At 43.6% G+C, this 20320-nt stretch overlaps 1 pseudogene; it reads left to right on the top strand.

The window, feature by feature from the left end:
• The first annotated feature begins 5367 nt into the window (after positions 1 to 5367).
• LOC145402794 (5S ribosomal RNA) lies at positions 5368 to 5486 on the top strand (annotated as a pseudogene).
• The last annotated feature ends 14834 nt before the right edge of the window (positions 5487 to 20320 follow it).

Below are 20320 nucleotides of genomic sequence, written 5' to 3'. Positions count from 1 at the left end.
ATACCCAATAATCACAAGGCAATGTGACCCTATGGCAGAAATTCCCCACACATTCAATACGTTGTTATCACAAATTAATATCATCTTGATAATTCCTTTCCCCTGAAAGTATGCACTGATAAAGAGTTCATAATGCAGGTACAGTTCATGCAACATACAGGGAGTGCTGCCTGCTGCATGCACACCTGAATGAACCACACATGCACTCATACAGCTTGTTGGCCAACTTAATACTTAAATGGCCAATCATCTGCACCCAAAAGAAAAAAATAGATATAAAAATATATAAATATGGCAGGCACAACATCTGCATGATGAAGTTAGCTCATCTTCTACCAAACTGAATAAGGCATGCCAAACTCTTGTCTGGATGATCCTACATTCAAATTTTATCTAACCAACATATAGTCAGCTGCCTAGGCTCATCATCGTCCTTACCAAAATATTTGACAAACTCATTACCTGCTGCCAAGAAAACTATTGGCCTATGAAGCCTCTTCTCAGCTACCTAGTCACAAACAGACACTTATCAAAAACTGCCTTAAACTCATACTCCTGACGTGATCTAACCAGTAATACAACTTTTATTTTTTTTTTTCAATGTGTAGATGGGAAGTGGGAGGTAAAAATGTGGAGATACTGTACTTGTGTTGGGGTATGTTCACCTCATACAATCTGCTTCAGACAGTTATGGAAGTTTGATGTTCCTTAATAGTAAAACAATGGCTGTAAATTTACTGGTGCTGCCAAGCCTAATAAGTACGTAAAATAATGCAATAACCTATTATCAGACTTTTACTCACCAAACTTTTGATATGTGTTAGATCTTACGAATATCAAAACCTAACCAGTCCACGATTCCAGTTGTTTCCTACCGTCAACAACATAACTTTTTGACCACATTACAAACATGATGGTCACAAATGTGTTGTCTCCAGCATTATTATTAAGCTTGCTACCACTACACCATAATATCAATAAGAGTTCTGTCTACTTTCCCATACACTGTCACTGAGAGTACCTTGTTCCTAGGGTTCTCAACAAGCACCCCAAGTTTGTAAATTTAAAGCTTTCCTTATATAATGCCCTTCATCTTTCCAGTGGTTAATACAGCTGCTTTATGTACCTAGTGCCTGTTGCCATTAAAGACGACAACGCAGTGATCTGGCTCATGTATTCCTCTACAAAAGTGGACAGAACAGTCGCAGACTCTTCTGTCTCTGCAAACAACGGAAAAGTTCCCATCTGGAGGGAAGAACTACTGCTTAGATCGAAAATATCTGATTCTCCAATATCTGCCATGCTGCTTTGCGTCGTCAGCTGACCAGGGGCAGGGTGTTTGTTTACATTCGTCAGTACTGCTCGAGTAGTGTTTGCCACTGTTACAGATTTTTCTGTAGATCTACAGATTTTGTAAACATTTTCAGATTGTCAGATTTTGGCTGATAAAGAGGCTTAATCTACAAATTTTCATTTTGGAGGACATATTCAATATATATACAGACTTTGCTTCCTTTGTGGATAAGAAACTTTTAAATATTACTTCTGCCTTTTGAGAATGTTTTTAAAGTTCCACACTAAGAAAATATTTCACATGCTGTGTAATCTACCACCTTCACTGGGAGCTGCTAAGTAAAACAACTGCTGCATTTTTATATCAGGGGATGCAAAGAAGTGCATTATTTCACCCGGAAATACATTATATTTGCTCTAATTCAGGCGTGGATCCTCTATGATAATGAGTTAATATGAATGACTGAATTCGACTTGCCATCACTCAGAAAAGATAATACACCCCTTTTCCAGTTTAGCTTATGACCAAGTGTAGTCGGATTGGATGGTTGATTTGACTTGAAACCAAGGGGATCCATTTCTTTCTCATAAGGCCCATCAAAATTCATGCAACCACAATTTTGTTTTCAAGTTGTGTGACAGGCCCAGTTCCATTTGGTATAACAACTGGCTATACAAGTCCACTGTAAAAAAAAAAAAAACTGCCTGCCATATTATTTCGTAACCGCTATGGGGTGCTATTATACTATGACCAAATTCTATCTTTAACATGTGGCATGTAGATCGGGAAAAATTTGGGTGGTTCAACAGGAAGGCTATGGAAAATTTGAATGGGGTAGTTCTCCATTTCCACCCAAGGAATGGTCACTTTCAAGGATCTACAGATTTCTACATATTTTTTGGCGTTCAGCTTCAGATTTACCAAATTTTTTGGTGCCAACACTGTTGCGGGGCCACTTTGGCCTAAGCCAAAAAGCGAAGCCAGGCTTGAGCCTCAGGCCTCACAAAAACGCGCCTTAATTACCTACCTTATCCACTTCGTGTTTTGGTGGGTGGTTCACCGTTCCCTCTACTGCACAAGGCCTCACCGTCAGCCTCTGTACATTACGGCTCATTATGCACTGGCGATGGCGCAGCCCGCCGGCGCCGCGTATGTTTTTAAATTATCCAGAAAAAAAAATTACGCTGAGTAACATGTTTGTTGCATATATTTGAAACGATACTGTCCAAAGTATCTACAAAAGGCTATATACCACATCCAACAGAGAAATTGAATGAACGTCTTTAAAGGAAATTCGAATGCTCATCACGATTTACATTTTGCTCCTGAGCCTGACGTGTTCACAAACCCCTCATGACAATTGAAAAACTGCAAGTATAATTGTGGCATGCCATTTTGACGATTTGCCGCGAGAAAAAAAAAAAGCCAAAAAAAGTCAGATGACAATGAGCGTCACGATCGAAAAACATGCTGCAGTCATGAGGTGGCGATATGCTAAATTACATCAAAGCCTTTCGGTATTATTAAGATTAATACGATTACAAAGCAGTTCAGTCACAAGCCATTTCTCTCAGAAGTGAAGCTTAATCATATCCCTCATTAAGATGCGCGCTCCCACCGCCGCGCCGGACCCCCCACCCCGCTACGGAGCGGCAGCTCTACCCCCATCCCAGGAGGACACCAAGGTGGGCCAGGTGAAAGTGACACTGGCCCAGAGCGAGACGGGCTCAGGTGCGCCCCGACCTTGTGTCCCTCTTCCCCTCAACGTGCCCAACCACGAAGTCGCAGGAATGCGAAACTACTACTCGGCCGGACCAGCTCTCGTCAGGATCGGGGTGGGACTGTTCCAGATACAGTCCCACCGGCACCGCCGTAACGGCCACTGTACGTAACGGGGAGGGAACAGCCACTGTACATACCTCAGGTCCTTGCCCCTGCAGCCCCGCAACGGCGGCCACTGTACGCATCGGAGAAGGAACGGCCACTGTACGTCCTTCTGCTGCATCCACATCTGGAGCCCGCCTCGGTATGACGGCCACTGTACGCACACCAACAGGCCAAGGAAGGAGGAGTGGAACCGCGACGACGGCCACTGTACACGTCGGGGAGGGGACCGCCACTGTACATCCCTCCTCCTACGGGAGTAGCACCGTGGTAACGGCCACTGTACGTCCCTCCTCCTACGGGAGTAGTACCGCGGTAACGGCCGCTATACGTCCCTCCTCCTACGGGAGTAGCACCGGGGTAACGGCCACTGTACGTGTCAGGGAGGAAACCCTCACCTACTTCCCATTGGGCAGGCAGACCCGCAGCAATGGCCACTGTACATGCTGGGGAAGGAACGGCCACTGTACGTCCCACATCTCCCTCTTCCTCCTTTGGGAGCAGCCCCATGGCAATGGCCACTGTACTCGCCGGGGAAGGAATGGCCACTGTATGTCCTTCTGCTGCTACCCCAAGGGGCTGTGGAACTGCGATGATGGCCACTGTATGCATCGGGGAAGGGACAGCCACTGTACGCCCTTCGTCCACAGTCCCAAGGGTTCTCCCGGTGGAGAAGGTCCCTTGCACAGCCCACTCTCCACCCCACGGCTACGTGGGACGCCCTTCTGTCTCTTCCTCCAGGTGTGGTTCCCTGGAGGTGCTGCCATTCCAGGAGTTGTGGCAAGGTTCTGTCACTGAAAGCAGGGTTCACGCCCTCCTGCCTGACCCTGGACAAGACTGGATTCTGATGGACGCCCTGTGGGCAAGGTGCCGCAGCCAACCCCTGATGGCGCCCCCCACCTAGAGGCGACTGCAGTCCCAGGCCTCCCAGGGCCAGCCCCCGGACCCCAGGGCGGGACCACTCTGGCCCCAGTCACCGTCAGCCCTCTGTCAGGAACAAGAAGAGGCAGGCCTGACTCCTGACACTGTTTGACCCCAGTCCCGGGGGTCCCTCACGAGGTCGAGGCCCGAGCAGGAGAGGGCCTCCCTGCACCCCAGAACAGACACGCGCCCGGACCGCAACGCCCCAGAGAGCTGTCCTGTGCCTTCAGCAGGAGGGCTCCCCAGTAGGGCTCCCTCCAACCTCCGGGCACCACCTCGGTTAAGCCCAGACCTCAGCAGCCCAGTGACGACGCCTCAAGACCTCAGTGTCGTGCTAGAGACTTAATAGTGACAATGACTGTATGTGGTACAGAAACAGTGAGACCGAAACACCACCCAGAAAGTGTCTCTACCCCATCCAGAGTGCTGTGTTAATGCCTAAGCACCCTAGGACCAGAGTAATATACTAGTGTATGACCAAGAGACCAATATACCACATAGAGTCCAAAGTGACCGAGCGTATGAACAGTGTCACCATATCTATGTGATATTCTCTTGTTCTTACCTAATTGTATCTTTACAGGTATGAGTCAAGCTGGTACTGTCCCGTGTCTTAAACCATATTTATCGTACATATCCTTAAAATTGTGAATTGTTTTGGTACACACTATTTCATTCGGTAGTGCATTCCACTGATCAATTGCTCTATTTGGGAAACCAAATTTCCTTACGTCCTTATTACCTCTCTTCTTATGCATTTTTTTGCAGTGTCCTCTTGCTGATGCTTCCCCATAAGTTAAGTAATCATTTATGTCTATTTTCTCCTTCCCAGATATGCCTTTATATAGCATAATCATGTCACCTCTTCCTTCTCTCCTGTAGTGTTGGTAGATTCAGTTTATTTAGTCTTTCTTCGTAGCTTAGATCCCTTAAGCTTGGTACCCATCTTGTAGCAGCCCTTTGAACTTTTTCAATCTTGTCTATGTGTTTTTTGAGATGAGGACTCCAGACTACTGATGCATACTCCAGGGTTGGTCAGATGAATGATGTTATTATCTTTCTTAGCATGTCTTCATTGATGTATGTGAATACTATTCTCATATTTACAAACAGTGTATACATGTTCCGTACCTTCTCACTGATGTGGTCAGCCGGAGATAGTCTGTTATTGATAATCACACCTAGGTCCTTCTCTCTTTCTGATGTGTGTAGGGTTTTATTTCCTAACGTATAATCCCAATCAGGTCTTTTTTTACTTTAATCAAACTTGAATTGGCCATACCACGTTGAGTACACCGCTTCCCGTCCGATCAGCGAAGTTAAGCAACGTTGGGTCTGGTTAGCACTTGGATGGGTGACCGCCTGGGAACACCAGATGCTGTTGGCATCCCTACGTGTCAAGTGGGGTTGGTGGAGGATTAGTGCCCCTCCCTGTAAAACAATTAACTCTAAGCCCTTGGCCACCCCGTCTGGGTTACATGGCGTCTGGCAATGAATGAATGAAACCAAACTTGATTACATGTCACTTGTCCACATTGAATTCCATTTGCCATGTATTACTCCATTCATGAAGTTTATCTCATTCTTCTTGTAGCTCTGTGTTAGTACTTCTCCTTTGTATTTTTGCATCATCTGCAAACATATTTAGATAGCTTTCATTTCCAGTGTTACTGTCTATATCATTTATATACACTAAAAACATGATTGGTGCCAGCACTGAGCCCTGTGGTACTCCACTAGTCACTTCTTTCCATGATGATCAATTTCCCCTAGTACTGTTCTCATTTCTCTTCTTATGAGAAAATCTTGCATCCAACAATACAGTTTGCCTCGAATTCCTCCTTGATGGTAGTTTCCATGAAAGTCTTTGGTGTGGTACTGTGTCAAATGCTTTTTTGAAGTCTAAATACATGCTGTCCACCCATCCTTCTCTTTCCAGTGATGTGTCTGTTACTCTGTCATAGTAGCGCAACAGATTAGTAACACATGATTTTCCTTTTCTTCCAAACTGTCTTTCTGTTATCATATTGTGTTCTAGATGATTTACCCAAGCTTTTCTTATAAGCTTTTCTAATACCTTGCTCACAACACTGGCTAGTGATACTGATCGGTAGTTGAGTGGATTTTGTCTATCCCCTTTCTTGAATAAGGGAACAATGTTTGCTTTCTTCCAAATATCGGGTAGTTTACCTTGACTCAAGGATTTCTTGAAAATAAAAAATAATGGTTTACTTAACTCCTTTACACATTCACGTAGTACCCAACATGAAATTTCATCAGGACCATTTGCTTTTCCTTTGTCTAATTTACTTAGCTCCTCCTGTATTACTTTTGCTGATGTAAGCGGTTGATGTTTGGGGTCAGTTCGCACCCGTGAAATACCAGCAGATTATCCAGGGGGTAATCAGGACTTGTAAAGGGGTTGCCAACATTGCTGATGACCTCGTTGTTCATGGCAGAGACGAAAAAGAACATGATGATAGGCTACTAGGAGTCCTTAGCAAGTTGGACGAGGCTGGCCTCACCCTTAATGCACCAAAGCGTGAATTCAGGCTTACTAAACTTAAGTTTTTTGGTCATGAGATCACTCAGACTGGTGTGAAACCTAGTGAAGAGAAAATTGGAGATATAAGGGATGCAGAAGCCCCGAAGAATGCTGGTGAAGTGAGATTTTTCATGGGACTTGTACTGTTTGTTTCAAAATTTATACCAAATTTACCGTCAGTATGCTGAACCCATTCAGAGACTCACCCGTAAAAATGTAACATTTGAGTCGGGCGAGGAACAACAGAGGAGTTTTGCTCATTTAAAAGAATGCATAACATCAGCAAAAGTACTCGCCTATTTCAAACAGGACTGTAAAACAAGGATTGTGGCAGATGCCTCACCAACTGGTCTGGGGGCAGTTCTCATTCACTTGCAGGGTGGTACATGGAGGGTGATATCTTATGCATCCAGGAGCTTGACAGACGTCGAGCGCAGATATAGCCAGACAGAGAGAGAGGCTTTGGCATTGGTGTGGGCATGTGAGAGGTTTAACCTTTATGTGTTTGGCCGGAAGTTTGAACTGGAAACTGACCACAAACCTTTAGAGTTCATATATTCAGCTAGGTCAAAGCCATCAGCTCGAGTCGAAAGGTGGGTACTTAGATTGCAGGCATATGATTTTGTTGTGGTCTACCGACCAGGCACAAGTAACATTGCTGATGTCTTATCCAGGCGGAATTCTAAGGTACAAAGGGATAAGGGGGAGACTTATGACTATGTTCGTGCCGTGGCAGAAAACAGTGTACCTATTGCCTTAACAGCAAGGGAAATTGAGCAAGAATCTGTTAATGATGATGAGTTACAGAGGGTGAAGAGCAGTGTCAGGACTGGGGACTGGAGGTTTAACAAAGCCACTGCATTTTTTCCTATTAAAGAGGAACTGTGTGTTTATGGTGAACTCTTGCTAAGAGGGAACAGGATTGTAATACCACGAAATTTGAGGGGTAGGGTCCTTCAGCTAGCCCATGAAGGACACCAAGGCATAGTAAAAACGAAATATAGGTTGCGAAGCAAAGTGTGGTGGCCTAAGATTGATACAGATGTTGAGAGAAAGTGCAAGACTTGCCATGGCTGTCAAGCAGTAAGTGAGTATCCGGCACCAGAACCGATGTTACGATTGGTACATGCCTCCCAGTGGACCATGGCAGGATTGTAGTGCAGACTTGTTGGGGCCTTTACCATCAGGAGAATATCTGCTTGTGGCAGTAGACTACTACAGTAGATTTTCTGAAGTAGTGATCATGAAATCCATAACCAGTTCAAAAGTAATTGAAGCTCTATTACCAATTTTTGTGAGATTCGTTATTCCTTTTTCACTCAGGACGGACAATGGTACCCAATTTGTATCAGAGGAGTTTGAAGTCTTTTTGGCAGAGAATGGTATTGAACACAGGAAAACTACTCCTCTGTGGCCACAAGCAAACGGAGAGGTGGAGAGACAGAACCGTAGCCTACAATCATGAGTCCTGCGGATAGCACAGGTAGAGGGTAAAAACTGGCTTCAGGAGCTTCTGAAATTCCTGATGGCATACAGGTCAACACCCAAGGTGATTACAGGAGCCACCCCATACCTTTTGATGTTTGGGCGAGGGATGAGGTCGAAACTACCAGAATTACAGTCTGGTAAAGAATTGTCTAATGAGGAAGTTAGGGATAGGGATTGGTTGAATAAGATGAAGGGTAAAGCATATGCTGATGAAAGGAGACATGCAATTGAGCGGGCCATCGAGCCCGGAGACCGGGTATTAGTTAAACAAGAAAAGACAAACTGGCTCCCAATTTCTGTCCAGAGCCATACAAGGTTATTTCAAGAAAGGGAGGGGGGGGGGGAAGTGACAGTTAGAAGCGAGTCTGGGGCCCAGATGAAGAGAAACTTGTCATTTGTAAAGAAATACTGGGAGTCAAGTGTATCATGTACAAGTGCTAAGGATGTAAACCTAGAGGAAAGCGCGACATCACCTGTGCACACTGCTGATCATGTGCCAGTGCCAGTCAATCCGGTAAAATCCCCGGTACGGACACCCCCATCTCATCAGAGCTCAAAAGGGGAGACTGGGCATTTAGCCAAACAAGTACCAGTAATGCCAAGAAGCGCCACAGTTGTCCAAGAATCTCCAGGTCGCCAAGCTTCTAGAGTTAGAACAGTTAGAGAAATTAGGAGGCCGAAGCGATTTGATGACTCGCGCTATGCGCACTCTCACTCATTCAAATACACTACATCTCTCCTTTCTTCATAATCATTACAGGTAGTATGTGTGGGCATGCATGTTCCACATAATCCCTCTCAAAATTTTTTTCCTCTGTAAAAACTGATTGGAATTTCTTGTTTAGTGCTTCACAAATATTCTTCTCTTGTGTATAGGCGATTCCCTCGTCCGTAATGGATTGTTTTTTATCTTTTACTTTGGTTTTGCTTCTGATGTAGCTGTAAAATAGCTTCGGTTGATAACTACTTTTATTTATGATATCCTCCTCAAACAGTTTTTGGGCTGCCCTCCTTACTCTTGTATAATCGTTTCTTGCCTGTTTGTAATTATTATATGCCCTTTCACTATTGTGTCTTCTGTATCTATTCCACAACAAATCTCTTTTTTCTTTTGATTTTTTACATTCTGTATTGAACCATTTCTTTATTTTCTTTTCTGCTTCTTTGTGCTTTGGGATGTACTTCTGGACTCCTATTTCATAAAGTTCACAATTTTTTATATATAGCATTTAAATCTTGTCCTCTAAGCTCCTTTCCCCAATCAGTTTCTAAGAAGTACTTCTTTAGGTCATGATTGTTTCTCTTTTTATAGTTGAGGCTCATTTTGTAACTTTCATTGCTGTTAACTATCTCATATGCTATCCTGAAGTTGCAATTTAGTACTGCATGGTCGCTTTTGCCGATTGGAGGGTGATATATAAAATTGTCAATATCGTTTTCTTGCCTAGTAAATATGAGATCAAGCATTGAAGGTACATAGAGTCCTCTTTTTCTAGTGCTTTCCCTTACATGTTGCATTAGGAAAAACTCTTGCACGGGATCCAGGAGCTTTTGGTCCCAACAGCTTTCTTGGCTTGTGTAGTAACTCAGGTGTAAGACCAGTGCCCATGTGATATATCGTACCAATATTAACTGACCTGTCACTATACCCCATCCACATTCAGTGTACCATTGTATGTATATTGTAAGGAAGTTGGACTAAGGCAATATATGTGTTAAGGTATCTTGCCGAGTTTTTATGCTCTGTTCCTTTGTAAGTGTTCTATTTCCGGTCTAGAAAGAGGACCCCGCTCAGTCGCTGGTGTCTTTAGAATGAGAAGTCGGTCTAAAAACACCCAGCATAACACTCATCACAACTGTAAAAACAGTCCCCACAGTCATCACCACCACCACTCCCATAACAAGCATCATTTCAACCATCACCACCACGACCAAAATCAAATCCCACGACCATGTGTAGAGTGGAGTCGCCTTGGCGCGTGTGGGATGATGAAAAGTACAAATACGTTAAAATCTCTATATATGAGTGATGCAATTGAAGCACGTAACCTTAGCACCGCACCCCTTTTTCTCGGTATGTTGCAGATATTGCATTTACCTTATTAGCTTATTACGTGGCTTATTTCCCGTGAGCCATTGCGGGGTGGGGGGGGAGGTTTTGTTTTCCCATCAGACTGATACTGTGTAACTATTTTGTCAGTAAATTTACATTATTCTTGTCTTTAAACTACTCTTGAACGCGATGATGTGGGTAAGGACCACGTAAGGACGGTGAATATCGATAAGACAATAAAACCGAGTATCAGAGTTGTTGCATTGGTTATAATGTAGCAATGTAATTTACTTCCTATCAATTCTCATTTATTGTTCGCACATGATGATTTAGGAGTGTAGGTTACATTGCCCCACTGAGCTCTAACTCTTAGCTTGGGCCCTTACAACAAGGTCCAAGCTTCACTTCCATATGTTGGAGCGGAGATTACAATCATGGATAATTACAATTATGCCATACAACGACTTTATTGCTTCTGTGCTCACTTCTCTATTTCTTGTCACTGCGTTTAATAAACCAGCAACCTTTCTTCCCTGCCGTACCCTTTCAAGCATTTCATCCCTCAAACTTCCATTCATTCTCATCACAGTACCCAAGTACCCATTCCCTCACTATCCAGTCTCACTGTGTAGTCAGTGGCTTAATTTCTCTCGAAAATCACAGCTTTGCTCTTCCCTACATTCAGCTCTAGATTCCGTTTCTTACAATCTCTCCCATAATCATTCACCAAGCCTTGCAGTTCCTCTTCGTCTTCACTTGACGATACAGTATCACCTGCAAACAATAGAACAGGAAGTTTCCAAACGCTGCCCTCTCTCATTAGGGGCGCTCCAACATCCACTGCCCTGCCTTGTATCTTTTTCATAACTCCATCGATATACAAATTGAACAACCATGGAGATATGACACATCCCTACTGCAATCCAACATTCAGATAGGGAAGGTCATTCAGTTCACCATCCACACGCACTGCAGCCCTGGCACCCTCATACATACTCTTCACAACATTCAGTAGCTTCTCATTTCTCCATATTTTTTTTTTATTTCTTATATTTCTTCTCTATCCCCTCTGTCCTATGCTTTCTCGAAATCCATGAAGGCAGCATACAACTTCTTTCCTTTCTCTGGAAACTAAACACCTTACGGTGAATATCTTGGAGAGCCAGACTGACAAATGAGGACGTGAAGGAACGTTATGGTGTGGATATGGATGTGACAGAAAGCAACAGGAGAAATACACTGAGGTGGTTTGGCCATGTGGAGAGGATGGAAAGTGAGAAAATAATTAGAAGCATGTATATGAGTAAGGTGGGGAGGGGGAAGGAGACAGAGAGTAAGAAGGTGGATGAGATTGAGGGATGGAATAATGAGGTATATGAGAGGGGGAGGGGGTATGTTTGGGCATTCTCTGGCGCTGAGTTTGGGTTAGGTCAGCGAAATGGCAGGGGACAAGGCGATATGGAGGCGATTTGTTTGTGGCCAACCCTTACGAGATTATGGCGTCTGGCTATAGGTAGACTGATAAACGTTGCATTGCACCCACGTAAGGTACACCGTTCCGCACTACCTTTTCTCATGATTTTCTTCGTTTAGCTGCAAGAAGATCCAGGATTGCTTGGTAGTTAAAACATGATACATATATACTAACAGTAAATATAGGTAATGTAGTGCAATAAAACCCCCTAATTAGTTAAGGGGGTGGGGGAGAAGGAAAAAAAAAAAGAAACTTCTTCAATGAAGACGATGTCTTGTGGACAAAGACTTATCTCAGGGTCAGCAGTGTCGGGTGGGAAGGACACACTTGTATTCCCCATCTACTGCAGAATAGGGAGTAATTACAGGCAACAGTGAGGGTTTTACCAGCACCTACAAGACGACTCATCAAAACTCTTGCCAACTTAGTAAACTTCCCGTCACGCTTTCTCAACTCACTGTGACTTAGGAACATGAATTCTATCTATCTATCTATTGCCAGACGCCTCAATCCCGTTTGGGGTGGCCACAAACAAATCGCCTCCAAGTCGCCCTGTCCCCCGCCATTTCACTGCCCTGCTCCCAACTCACACCCCCCTCTCTCATATACCTCTCCACCCCATCCCTCCATCTCATCCTCGGCCTCTCCCTCCCTCTTCCCCCCTCCACCTCACTCACATACACTCTCTTCGTCAGTCTTTCACCCTCCATCCTCTCCACATGGCCAAACATGAAATTACATTCCGTTTTTCATTGACTAATGAGTCTGCGTGCTTGTTTAATATTTTGGTGATGCCTAAGGGTATGTATAGACCATCACCTCCAAGTGAAGGTCCGTACAAAATGCACCTCTTTGTTTTTTTAGGATGTTGGAAATATTGCATTTACCTCAATTGTACTTCTAAGGAAAGGCAACTATCACTAGCTTCAAGTGATTTTTTTCCAGCGTTTTTTCGGATATTATACCAATATTTTTCCACTAGTAACACGATCGAAGGCAACTCCACCCTAACTTTTTCGTGTATAGTTGTGTACTTTTTTTTTTTTTTTTTTAACACGAAGACAGGTACTGCATTTGCAGTGGTTTAGCTACGGGGAAGGGGACAGAGGGAGGGGCCGGGACCCCCAGTACTGTGGAAGCTCTGCATGATCTCGCATGAGAATTTTGCGTCCCACCACATGCGGGAACTGTATGTTATACGCCACACCGCTAGATAGGGGATTAATCCCCGAGCTAGATTTCATCAGATCAAATAGCCGTGCTAGGGTTACAGGATAGCGTTACCCCCCCCCCCCCCCAGCATAGCAGCCACCGGGCGGGGCGCGAACTCGCAACCTCACGATTACGAGCCCGACACCCTACCACCGAGATACCGCGCTCCCCGCCACACCACTAGTGTGTTTTTACTCTAGCTTGGCTCAGGTTTCCTTCTTTTACAGCATATTTCACACAGTTCAGTGGCAGTGACAGTTTCACAACACTACACCATTTCCACGGCATATCTTCAAGACTAACATTACCTTCTGATGTTAATCTGTTGTTACAAATCAGTATTCAAAAAGTAGGGTGATGGTGCTTTTAGGCCAAGCTAAAGAACTCCCCTCTCCCCTCCTCCTTGGCATCCTCTCCCGCCTTTTTAGTTTTACCTTATATCCTTTACAGGGATGCATAATTTGTAAATATAAGAAAACTGTGTAAAGTTGAAAACCAACTCGTATGCATAGTATCACAGGAAAATAATAAACTGTCACTGATTTTATTATAAATGACTTTCGTTGAAATATGTAAATTTACGTATTATCCCAGTTTTCATCAAATAAGCAGGCTTGTGCTGAGTGTAAGAGGCCAAGAGCATGTCGCTAAAATACTCCTAAATACTCTTTGTAATTCATATTTGTTTTTGCAGGAAGGGCAAAGGGAAAACAGTGCGAATTCTTCCCGTCATTTGTTCTTCCGGCAAAAAATAAATCTGAATTACTACATACTAGAAGGGGTCAAGCTTCCTTGTGTAGCCAAGCCCTGCTAGCTACATTCTTGCCTGTTCATGGTCCCAAAGAAGCATCTGGAAAATCAGTATATCTATCTATCTATAGCCCGACGCCCTAATCCCGCAAAGGGTGGCCGCAGACAAAACGCCTCCAAGTCACTCTGTCACCCACCATTTGACTCCCCTCCCCCCAACTCACCCCCTCCTCCCTCATATACCTCTCAACTCCATCCCTCCACCTCATCCTCGGTCTACCCCTCCCTCTCCCTCCCTCCACCTCACCTACATACACCCTCTTAGTCAGTCTTTCATTCTCCATTCTCTCCACATGTCCAAACCACCTCAGTGTATTTCTCCTAATCTTTTCAACCACATCCACATCTACCCCACAACGTTCCTTCACTTCTTCATTCGTCAACCTGTCCCTCCACATCACTCCACATGCTCCTCTCAAGTAACTCATTTCCACTGCTCTCACTCTTGACTTGTTCCCCTCTTGCAAGGTCCACGCCTCGCTTCCATACGTCAGGGTAGGGATCACAATACCATCATGCAATGCCTTCTTAACTTCCATACTCACCTCCCTATTTCTCATCACTGCTTTCAGTGTACCAACAACCTTTCTTCCCTGCTGTACCCTTTCACGTACTTCATCCCCCAAAGTTCCATCCTTACTCATCACAACTACCCAAGTACTTGAATGCACTCACATTCTCCATATCCTCACCATCCAACCTCACTGCACACTCTGTGACTTCATTCCTCTCAAACACCATAACTTTACTTTTGTTTACATTAACTTTCTGTTTCCTCCTCCTACACACTGTCCCAAATTCATTCACCAAACCTTGCAACTCCCATTCATCTTCACTCAACAATACTGTATCATCAGCAAACAGCAACACCGGAAGCTTCCAAATCTCACCCTCATTCATTAGGGCCACCCCCACATCCACTGCCCTACCTTGCACTTCCTTTACAACCCCATCCATATATATATTAAACAGCCATGGAGACATCACACACCCCTGTTTCAGTCCCACATTGAGATCAAAGAACTCACTCAGCTCACCATCCACTCGCACCGTAACCCTAGCTCCCTCGTACATACTCTTCACAGCACTCAACAATTTCCCCTCCACCCCATATATTCTTAATACCTTCCACATACCTTGCCTATCTATTCTGTCATAAGCTTTCTCCAAGTCCATGAAGGCAGTATACACTTTCCTTCCCTTCTCTAGATACTTCTCCACTAAACATCTGAGAACAAATATCTGATCTACACACCCTTTTCCCTTCCTAAATCCCCCTTGTTCTTCTCCAACTAGCTCCTCTGTCATATGCCTAACCCTATCAATGAGTATTCTACCATATATTTTACCAGTCACACTAAGAAGGCAAATACCCCTATGGTTACCACATACTTCTCTCTCCCCTTTTCCTTTGTACAGAGGAACAATTATACCTGATTTCCAGTCCTCTGGAACCCTTCCCTCTTCCCAAGCCAATCTACACAACTTCCATATCCATTCCACAACAATCTCACCCCCATACCTAAGCATTTCACCACACACTCCATCAATTCCTGGGGCCTTTCCCAGCTTAATCTTCTTCATCGCTTCCACTACTTCCGACCTACTGATCTCTTCCTCCCTCCTCTCATTTCTTCTCCCAGCCATTCCCCAACCACTTATACTCACACTGCTCTCACTCTCTACATTCAACAAATCCTCAAAGTGCTCCTTCCATCTCCTCAATTTCTCTCTCTTCTCCACCAACAATCTATTATTCCTATCTTTCACTCCCCTACTATTTCCCCTTTCACACTGCCTTACTTTCTTTACCTCCTTCCAAAACAATTTCTTACTCTCCCTCCATTTCACACTCAGATTCCTCCCAAACTCTTCATCCACTTTCTTCTTACTCTCCTTCACCAGTCTCTTAACCTCCCTTCTGCTCACATATACCTCTCTCTTCTCTCTCTCATCTTCTCCCCTACCTCTACTCGCCAACCATTCACCATATGCCTTCTTCTTTTGTTCCACAGCTCGTTTCACCTCATCATTCCACCATGCTGTCCCTTGCACACCCTTGCATCTCCTCCTCACTCCACAAACCGCCTCACACGCTGTGCTTATCTCTTCCGTGAATATCTTACATACGTCTTCCACCCCTTCCATCTGCTCTAGCTCATACCTTCCCAATCTTTCTTCCACTATGCTCTTATACTCTGTCCTTTTCTCACTATCTTGCAATTTCTCCACTCTTCTCACAGGAGCTGCTTCCTCCTGTCTTCCCCTTCGTCTCCTCAACCACTTTCTTTGCAGCTCTACCTTGGCCATCACTAAGTGATGGTCCGAGACTCCATTCCCCCACCCTCTCCACACCCTTGCATCCAACACTTGTCTTCTCATTCACTCATCCACACACACGTAGTCTATCATTGCCTTTCGTTCAACAAGTTCACCATCCATCCTCCTCATTACTCTCCATGTATACCGGTGGATCATCTTATGACGAAAGTAGGTGTTGGCTATTGCCAACCCCTTACCAGCACAGATGTCCACCAAAGCACTACCATTCCCATCTACTTCAGCTGGCACACCCCACTGACCAACCACTCCATCCACTCGTACATTCCCAACTTTGCCATTCATGTCTCCAATCAACAGCACTCTCTCGCTCCTCTCAAACTTGTCCATACATGGTTCTACTCTCGCCCAAAACTCATCTTTCACTCTTGCCACCCGATCCTCGGTTGGAGCATACACACATACAATCGCCCATGCTTGTATACCTACTTTCATCCTCACCCATACAATCCTTGCACCCACTGTTCCATACTCTCTTATATTCTCCTTCCACTTCTTGCTTATCATCAGACATACTCCCTCTCTTGCCCTCTCATTCTCACTGACTCCCGCACATATACCTACACCGTATTCCCATTCTCTCATCCTTTCACCTTTCCATTTAGTTTCAGTCAATCCACATATATCTACTTTTGCATCCTCAAGCACCTGGACAATCTCTCTCTCTTTCACTTCATCATTCACTAGATGCATATTCATGATGCATTTTTTTTTTTTTTTTGTTCTTGGTAACGATCGACTGATCTTCAGTTAAGGACAAATCTGGAGGAACTGAAAGAGGATACTACAGGAATCATTTATTATAATCGCCAGTAATTACATCATTGGACTGAAGCGATTAAAAATCATTTATAGTAATAATAATAATAATAATAATAATAATAATAATAATAATAATAACAATAATAATAATAATAACAATAATAATAATAATAATGATAATAACAACAACAAGAACATTACCACCATCACCAACAACAATAATAATAATAAAAATATTCTCACTGCTGTTGGTTTTTCCTTTCTCAGCTTTTACATGCACTCACAAATATCAGCAACTACTCATATGCACATTGTAGCATTCCCCATATCTGGATACATGAAACTAGCATCCAAGGGCGCCGACGTGGAGGGGGGCGGCAGCAATCCCACTGAATTTTTAGTTGGGAAACAAACTGGAGGGGAGGTTGCGTCCCCCTCACATATCTCATCGTGAACTCATTACAGATATGATATGCAGCACTAACAGGAAATTTGAATACCTACTCTACATTATGTAATTTTTCATAAAAACAAGATTACATCAATGTCTAGCTGACATAAATGAGGACGGCATGTTAGTTTTTTGGGTAGCCACTCTTTATGTGATCAAAAATCTCGAAATAATTACAAAGGTAATATACATATAGCCTAATTACTTACTATCACATGGCAGAAGGGCCTCCAGTTATCCTTGTTTAGAAATGCACTCCTCACATCCTAATAGCTTCATTCCCCTCGTATTCCATCATACATTCTTCCATTTGGTCCTCGCAATATACGGGAGTACATGGGTGCCGGAAGTGGAGGAGAGGGGCCAAAGGGGCAATTACTTCCTGGATTTTTAGTGAAGGAGCAAACGTTTCCTTTCTTTTTTGTCTCCCACCCAGCCACCCACCATTACCTCATCGGGAACTGATTACAGATATGCTATATGCAGGATTAACAACTCTACATATTTTTTAATGGATAGCTACGGTATGTTTTCTTTACAAAAGTAGTTTTCCTCTACTAATCAGTCAAGTTAACTGCTTCTTTATAACACTGAAATATCGTTATGAATCTCAAGATATATACGAGGGTGATATAATGTAGCTTATTTTCTTTCTCTTTCTAGCCCTGGTGCATTGTTTCTTCTGGGAACTCCTCAGACAGTAGTCACATGGCATAAGGGCCTCCAGTTAGCCTTGTTTACACTCCTTATATCTTAATCTCTGCATTCCCCTCATATTCTAAATCTCTAATGTATTCTCAAACTCACTCCTCCCAATGTGCCGGTGGTGTCCCATTTACAAATGCAAATATAGTTTTGCTGTCATATACTGAAATCAGTGACTTATTTCCACATATAATCAGCTTACAACGTTCCACTGCAGGACTTAGGCCTCTCTCAAACGTTTCCACTTATCCCGGTCTTGTACTATTTCTTTCCATTCCAGAATCCTAAGATCTTTATTGAATTTGTCATTTTTTTTTTTTTTTTTGGGGGGGACCCTGTATTTCTTGATGTAATGTTTTATTATCGTCACACCACTTAGTAGCTGGTCTTGCTGTTGATCTTTGTTCAATAAGCTATTATCCAGTCTGATGCTGACCTTGTCCATTTGATGTCGCGACTTCTTCAAATATGGCCCGCCCACTGCCATTTCTTCTTTTTTATTTACTCTATTGCGTCTTCTACTTCAGTCCGCTTCCTAATCCAACTGATTCCTTCCTGTCTCTTAAAGTGATTCCTAGCATCGATCTTTCCATATCTTTGGGTATTTCATTTATATATATATATATATATATATATATATATATATATATATATATATATATATATATATATATATATATATATATATAACAATCACATGATCCGTACTTTAACCGGCACTGGCTGTGTATATTCACTCTTTACCCATCCTGGAATGCATACGGAGCTACTGTTACCAACACTAAGCTTAAATAAATAACGGACCCAAAACACCCTTTGGTTCTTTGTAAAAACCCATAACACTGCTCTGCACTTCATTCAAGATAACCAAACGCCCAAGTCTTAACAGTCACATCTCATGTCTTCCTTGCTCCCTCAAAACACGGCTTTGCAGCACTCCACTCCACAGACATTTTGCTAATCAACCTCACACAACACGCATCTGATGGCATTATTTTTACGCATCCCGCACAACGTACTGTACATACTAACAAAAATACAACTTCTGATGCCATTCCTCGATGCAAATTGATCACCATAATCTACAATACAAACAAGGAGAACAACACTAAGCGCTGACTTGCAAACTACTTACCCGGTATGGTACAGTCCAGGGCAAACCATCATGAACACGAAACTTTCCTGATGGAGTTCCACAGAGTTCCGTTCTTTAGCCCACACTTTTCAGCCTACACTGTACATACATGACACACCTACACCCACCCAAACCACCAACGTATATTGCATCATATGCAGATGACATTACCCTTAAAAACTTTTACACCACATCACAGATACTGCCTGCTCGCTGGAACAAGACTGCCTCAATACACTTCAGACGTGGGTCGAGGACAACAGGATGATGATCACTCCATCCAAATCCACCACCACACTCATCACCAGCAGCAAGCACAAGTACAGTACAGTTACTCACCTGACATCACCGGTAACAATGCACCTGTTCCACACACACACACACACACACACACACACACACACACACACACACACACACACACACACACACATTCTCTCTCTCTCTCTCTCGACTAGATTCCTTCGAGTGACGTATGGCATTGGACTCACCTTCAAGGACCACATGCAAGACACAATGGGCAGTGCACTCCCAGCCTCGACGCACTCAAGTAACTTACAGGGACAAACATCAGTCAACAAAAAGAAATACTGAGGTCACCCTACAAACAATACTGTAGTTTAGATCAGTTATATCCTACGCATCTCCGGTTTGCGACCCCATCCTATCTAACACCTACAGTATTATAATGCTGTACAGACCATACAGAACAAAGCCCTAAGCATCATCACTGGCGGCATCAAAACCACTCCCACAGCTCGCTTATATTCTGAAATTAAAGTCTTCCCTGACCGAGAGTATGCAAATCTGAGAGGCTGAGAGGCACATAGTTCTATGCGGCAGCCTGTGCCAACTCACACACCCTTGTCATTACATAACAGTCAGCCAGTACAACTAGACACATAAAACAATCACCACAGAGACATTGCCATGCCCTCTTCGACAACATCCCACCTCCAGACATTCCTGCACCAGTAAGGAAGAAACACCTGCATACTTCACGCGCAGGGTAATACAGTACCCCGATCGAAACATTATGCGACAAGCCCCCCACCCCCCCACATTCACTCATCAGATATATCTTTAAAATAATAGAGCTGGTCAGTTCACCTAGCTAGGATGATAGAATATCAACAAGCCGCCTCTTGTGCCTGCTTAGATTCGGAATTGGAATCACAGATAATACATGTCACTCTTTTAGAATAGGTCAACATAATACATATGGATCACTGCACACAACATGGTG

The sequence above is a fragment of the Coenobita brevimanus genome, chromosome 6, assembly GCF_032717465.1.
Source record: "Coenobita brevimanus isolate Jiangsu-jjx chromosome 6, ASM3271746v2, whole genome shotgun sequence".
Classification (NCBI taxonomy): Eukaryota; Metazoa; Arthropoda; class Malacostraca; order Decapoda; family Coenobitidae; genus Coenobita; species Coenobita brevimanus.
This window is presented reverse-complemented; position numbering and strand designations above follow the sequence as displayed.